The following is a 6797-nucleotide window of genomic DNA, read 5'->3' on the forward strand; positions in this document are numbered from 1 at the left end:
AGCCGGCGTCAAGGCCCCAGCCTTCGTCGTCGATGTAGATCTTACCGCGACGACTCTTGGTCATCCGGCCCAGTACGTATCCCTTGAGCCCTTCGAAGTTGCCCTTCAAGAACTCAAATCCACCGTGCGCTGGCCCCATAGTGGGCGCCAACTGTCGTGGAATTGTCACGTCATATGTCCTCGTGAAAGGACTTAGATGTGGAGCCATCGCAACTAGGAAGCTTGAAGGGGTTAATCGGGACAAGGGACACGAGAGGTTTTATACTAGTTCGGCCCCTTACGGTGAAGGTAAGGCCTACGTCTAGTTGGGTTGGTATTGATGTTTCGATGACCAGGGAGCGAGATACGCTATGCCCGGCTCTCGATGAGTTGTTTCTTGCCCTAAGCTACCACCAGGTCGTCCCCTTATATACACGGGTTGACGCCCTGCGGCTTACAGAGTCCCGGCCGGCTTATAAACAGTGTCCGGCTCGATGACTAGTTAAGTCTACCTTATGATACAAGTCATATTACTCTGGCGTTTTACTACAACGGGCCTTAAGTCGCCTACGGGCCTTAAGCCCTCTATGAACCGCCATCTTCATGCTTTGGTCTTGGGCTTCTTTCTGGTGAGTCCTCTTTGCATAACCCGGCCCCTCCTGGGCGGCTTACACAAATAGTTATATCCCCAACAAAAGGGATCATGAGAAAGATGATCAAAAAAGTTCTATGTTGAAAGGCCTGACTTGTAATTTAATTCTACAAGTTTCTGGGTACAGGAAATGGTGAGAAATTACACATCCGCTATGCAGTTGGAGTAGCATCAGGTGTCATAGGTTGTGCCATTTGCGTTCTTCACTGGCGCAAATTCCTCTTCGTGTAGCACCTGAATTTTCAGATATGCACCTATGAGTATCTCAAGGTTTTAAAGCTCACAAAAAACGGGAAAAGAAGAGGGAGCAGAAGATGCTATATTAGGGCAGATTTTTGAAAGTCGAACCTCAAAAAGTGTCATGGACAGGGATTAAATGGATATGTCGAATATGAACTGCTCAAGCTTCAGGCCTATCGTACATCCATGAATCAAAGGTACCTAAATGCCAGGTGCTGCTACAGAACATGATTTATGCTGGAGCATGGCAATTGCCAAGTAAAATTACTTGCCATGACATGCCTAGCACATCCTTAAATCACAAACTGTAGCTCTAGATGTAATTCCCATTCTCCTAGGAAAATTTAAGAAATACAAGCATTAAGCATCAAGTAGGTAAAATAGTACTCCCTCCATCTAGGTGAGTAAGTCATCTTAGGTTGTGCACCATGACCAAGGAGGAAGGGAAAACGAGAAGCATTAATGTTTATTTGCTAATTAATAGCATTACATGCAATGAACTAACCACTGCATGTCGTGTTTGGTAGTCTCAAGTCATTAAAAGCATGCACACCCCTTGTCTCTTATTGGTTGATATGTGAAGAAACAAAAAATGAGGTAAAAGTTAATGCACCGCGCCATAGTATTTTGAGATTATTTGGTTTTCGTAAGATGACTTACACACCTAGACGGAGGGAGTAGTGATCTACTGTTAATCCAGATTAGTTTGGAAGAGACAAAGAGAGGAGTGACCTCAAAAAACATTGGATTTGAAGGTGACGATGCTACTAATAATAGATCCATTCTGCTTGGATCTTCAAAATGTGAGGAAAGGAAACGTGCCTGAGTTTGCTTATATCACTCCAATAAATCACCTTTGTTCTCACCCCGCACTCCAAGATCCATCATCCATGATGCACGCCTGATTCTTTCTTCTTCTAGCAGCTGTGATTGATTCATCAATCAATCAATCCATTGCACCTGCAAATCTTGCTTAGTTAACTCATTGGTTTTATCTTCTTCTGTAATTAACAGTAAAGTAAATGGTACAAATATTATTGCTCAAGTTAATGCAGGTAAATGGTATGAAAGGGTTGCATATAGAGTCAAGCCAAAGAAAATGATCAACAACTCAAGAGGTAAATACTTCTTCGCCTCGAAACATAATAGAGCCTTGCAAGTCAGTAAAAATGTAATCTTGACACTTCAGGGTTGAGCCATTGACGTTGCACAATCTGAATAAAAAAAGGAACTACAAAGAAAAATGCAGAATAAAGAGCTTAGAAGCTTATTAACCGCTTTTGATTCTTCTAACTAAAGGGATGAAGAAATCATTATGATTAAACAAACATGCATTTGACAGTGGCATAGTCAATGCTGACGCCAATTGCTGGAGGATATTCAGTTCAAAAGTACGTAGTTATTTATTAGTTCAGTACATTCAAAAGATGCAGGTTGCTCCCATCCTAGTGTGAAGTCCTGCTCATGCATGTAAAACGAATTTAAAGTAAGACATCAAGGCATCAGGCACTTAGCAGTTAAATACTTCACGTCACAACATCACAGAAGTTTGCTCATCCATAAGAATGTACTTTTATGAGAACAATGATGGACCAAAACAACTGCATGTTCAGAAGAAAAAAAGTAACACACAAGAGGAAGGTACCACGATGAGGGGAAGGAGTGACACTGCTCGCAAGGATCGTGGGCATGGTAGGTCGGCGGCGGCTGAGCCGAGGAGCGTCGGAAGCCGCTGACGCTGCCACGCCTGAGACCACATGCAAAATTTAAAATACGTAGTGCATGTACTGTATTTTTCCCCTTCCATGGTGTTAATTCTTGCTCCACTATGTATATCAATTGCTTAACAGGCAAAGAAAGTGCAGCCCTGAAAAAACTGAAAGCCTAAGCCAAGAAAGTGCATCCAGTGGAGCGGAGATGCTTGGAGCTTGGGTCTTTACCAGGGAAGGGGTGTGACGAGGCACAATCAGATCGACCTTCCGCGCAGCCGGCCGCCGCCCTCATTGCCGCACACGGAGGCTGCCTCCTCGCCGGATCGGGTCGGAGCGGCGTCCCAATAGACAAGACGCACACGGTGCCCGCCGCCTCGATCTACCTCTCCCGGCGCAGCCCATCTCGACGAGATGTGACCGTGGCGGATCTGGCCGCTGCCCGCTGACTTGCTCGACTCGATCTGGGGCGTTCCCGCTTGAAGAACAGAAGGTGAGTGGAGGGCAGCGCCGGCGGGGAAGAGAGCGGCACGGGTGGGGAAGACGGCGGCTCGGGGTGGGAGGGAAGAGGGCGGCTCTGAGTGGAGCGACGGCGGCGGTGAAGGGATGAAGGGCGGTGGCAAAGGGAGACCTCGCTCGACGGCAGGAATCGGCGATCGTACATGCGGGCGATAGGTTTAGGTTTTTTTGTGGCTGGTTAGTTTTCGTAGGTCTTTTTTCGTGGGTTAACCATCGTAGGATTTTTTCGGTCGTACGTGCATGGGTGCAGGTTGGGGCCTCAGCACGAGGTTTTTTCGGTTCATGGTGGCTAAGTCTGAGGTGGGAGGAGGTACCAAAAAAAACCATGGAAGGTGGGACGAAAATTGACCGGCGGAGACTACCAACTGCTGCATTAGGAGTAGGGATTTGAAGGTTGAAGCGCATAAATCAAGTGATTGTTATGCGTGCAATTAGACTGGAGCAGATGATGTACTACCCAAAGCCAAGCCTCACATCATTTGTAGAAACTACAAGCCAAATCAAACAACAACAAAATTGAAGAGCACCATTTACCTCTGAATGGCAAGCATCCCCTCTTGAAAAAGCTGATCCAAGTTGAGGTAGCCCAAGAATCCACACGCGCTGTGGTGAAGAGGAGGTAGGTTGGCGGCCCCATTGTCTTGTCCACGTGCACCGCAGATCCTATGACACCGTCAGAGACAACTCAGATCACCGATAGAACTCTGTTCGTCCTTCCGTGCCTCCCAACAAGCTCCGACGCGTGGTGTCGTGCTCGGAATGAGGGAGCTGGGCAAGCGGCCTATGCGTTGCTACAGACGGCGGCGACGGTGGCCCTGAGGAATTGCAAACATAACATATTACAAAATGGAAGGCAATATAGTAACAGCCATATTAGCATCCTGACACATGGAACTGGGAAATTGAGGGACATGTACAGTAGCTACAATACCATACTTACCAGTCAGATTAGCATAACCCACCAGTCAGATTAGCATGACCCACATCTATCTAAATGGCAAGAAATTTAGGCTAAAGTACTTTAGGATAAACTGGAAGGCAATATAGTGACACCCATATTAGCATCCTGACACATGGAACTGGGAAATCGAGGGACATGTGCAGTAGCTACAATACCATAACTTACCAGTCAGATTAGCATAACCAACATCTATCTAAATGACAGGAAATTTAGGCTAAAATACTTTAGGATAAACTGGAAACATTAAAAGATAGTTCTGCAAGGCTCACCTTAATTGAAAAACTTTGAGCATATTTACATCCTCCAAAGTCCGAATCTCCCCACCTTCCACTCTATGGGCATCATCTTCCATGCGATAAATGTAACTACTTCGCATGAAAGCTAGAATATAAACTCCGAACAGAAGCTCAGAATTAACATGTTCAAATCCAGTGATGGAAAAAAGGTTCATGACTTGCACAAAGACAACTCTTGTGTGCAAGAAGGGGACCCATGCGTTGCTGCTTCATTGTTTCTCTGATCAGTTTGTGCTAGGACTGGACTGAAGAAGAGTTTATTTAGATTCATATCCTAAAACCTTGCTTGTTGTAGAACCCCTCTCTGAGTTTCAATTTTTTTGCAAGAGCGGTCATTGTACATCATAATTTACCACGTGATTCATCAAAAAAAGGAAGGAAAAATGCCATGCTTCGAACATAATATAACTGAATATCACATTGTCATATACAGTAGGGATTATAAGACGCATAGCTCTAATAACATCATTTTGCAGAAGGTAAGGCTTTAGACTTTTAGTCCATTAACATCGAAAGGTAACGCCCACAATAGAAAAGAAGTGGCTTGCATTTAGAGAAGTAGTACATGAATAAAAGGGAAGCAAAATACATAAACGGCAAGATATTTTATGACACACACACACACACACACACACACACACACACACACACACATCAGGTTTCTGATGTTCCACACAGCATCAGAAATAGGAATATATATATATCTAGAAAAGAACTATGCGGCGTCATGTTATTTTTATCAATTGACAAAGCCACAACCTCATAGGAGGATGATCCGTGAGCCGCCGCAGATAACCGCTACAACAAGAGAGGAGCACAGTAGCACGACAACCGCCGGTGACCCGAGTGTAATGGAACTAACCTGATAATGACGACACTGTCAGGTTCCTTGAGGCACGACAAAAGCAGCCGAGGTGTGGTCCTGCTAGTTGGGTCTCCTAGGCCGCGGAATGGTGTAGCAACGGGAAGGAGCATGCACCGCTGGACCCGGAGGTTGACTCAATGTGGCATCCGGCCATGACGACAGCGAGGACAAAGGCGAGCCTAGCCGCACGGTCGATGGAGGTGATGTCGCCGGGGACAAATCACAAGTTACCTGCAGCACAACAAAGACACAAGTATGTTCAAATCATAAGTCCAGCAAGACTGGCCTCAAGAATCGAGGGAAGAGGTAAGGGGAGCATGAACTAAGATGGAGAGAATGTGGGAGATCATCGGGGCATGGCCGGGTGCCAGATCGGCACCATATCGGGGACGGTTCGAGGCCAGGAGCTCCGGTGAAGAGGAAGGCAACGAGGCAAGATCGATCATACATACATGCTGGAAGCCGAGTCAGGCAAACCGTCGAATGGCTAGGAGGTGGTCCTGACGGCCGTAGACTCAGGCCGGGGCAGCTGAAGGCTGAAGCATGGCCGGTCGCCGCAGACGGCACGGCATGCCCTGGACTCGGATGGGGATCGGGCAGGTGCTGACCTGATCTTGCATGGAGTACTGGAGGACACACTCGATCGTCCTGTAGCCGCCATCCGCGGCCGTGTCGACACAAGCCCAAGCGCAACGGTACTTGGGCTTGCCGATCTCGTGATCGATGACGCACTACATCACCACCACCAGCACACAGAGGAGGGTAAGGCACGACTGGCAGAGGTGTCCCGTAGGGATCGCCGACGGCGAAGGTTCGGAGGCTCAGGGATCGAGGGCGCTTGATGTGTGAGCGAGGGCGGCGGCGAAGGGATCCTGGATGGGGATCGAGGGCACTCTGATCCCCTCGCTCGCTAGTGGTGCGATTCGTCGATATTTTTCGTAGGCTTTTTTCGTAGGTTTTTCCCATGGTTTTTTCGTTTTGCGCTCGCTCCCTTCCTAGCTCTGATCGCCTCGCTCGGGAGCCTACGGTTTTTTTCGTGGTTCTAGGGCGTAGGGGGGGAATCGATGGGATGCGGGAGATGGGATCGAGAACGAAAAAAACCGTCTTTGGTGGGACGAAAATTGACCGGTGAAGACTACCAACTGCTCCATTAGGAGTAGAGATGCGCCAACCGCATGTGTAGCCATGATGGTCTCTTTTTGGCAGATTCCGGGAAGTGAACACGGTTTGGGTTATGTTTGAACGTAAGTAGTCTTCAGGATCACTTCTTGATCACTTCTAGATGACGACCGTTGCGTAATTTCTCTTCTTACTCTTATACTCGCGTTTTAGCCACCATATTTTTCTTATCAATTGCGACAACTCCACCTCATTACCTTATCCTACCCATAAGCTTAAATAGTCTTGATCTCACGGGTTTTGAGATTGTTGAGTCCTCGTGACTCACATGTACTACCAAAACATTTGGAGGTGCCGATGATACCAGTGCAGGTGTTGCAACCGAGCTTAGATGGGTGTTCGATGAGGATCTTGGCCGTTACTACGTGTCTTTTTCCAATGATCAGTAGTGGCACCC

General features: G+C 47.2%; 1 long non-coding RNA gene across 2 annotated transcripts; it reads right to left on the minus strand.

Annotated features, from left to right (window-relative positions):
• Window positions 1-577: 577 nt before the first annotated feature.
• LOC119341100 lies at window positions 578-6108 on the minus strand. Of its 2 annotated transcripts, XR_005164903.1 has the most exons (5): window positions 5830-6108; window positions 4330-5452; window positions 3634-3914; window positions 1726-1831; window positions 578-865 (listed from the first exon to the last, which is right to left on the minus strand). It is a non-coding gene; the product is annotated as an uncharacterized LOC119341100 (long non-coding RNA). The 2 variants fall into 2 exon arrangements; XR_005164902.1 differs by lacking the exon at window positions 578-865 and having other exon boundaries at window positions 1613-1831.
• Between the last annotated feature and the right edge of the window lie 689 nt (window positions 6109-6797).

This window comes from Triticum dicoccoides, chromosome 7B (assembly GCF_002162155.2).
Source record: "Triticum dicoccoides isolate Atlit2015 ecotype Zavitan chromosome 7B, WEW_v2.0, whole genome shotgun sequence".
NCBI lineage: Eukaryota > Viridiplantae > Streptophyta > Magnoliopsida > Poales > Poaceae > Triticum > Triticum dicoccoides.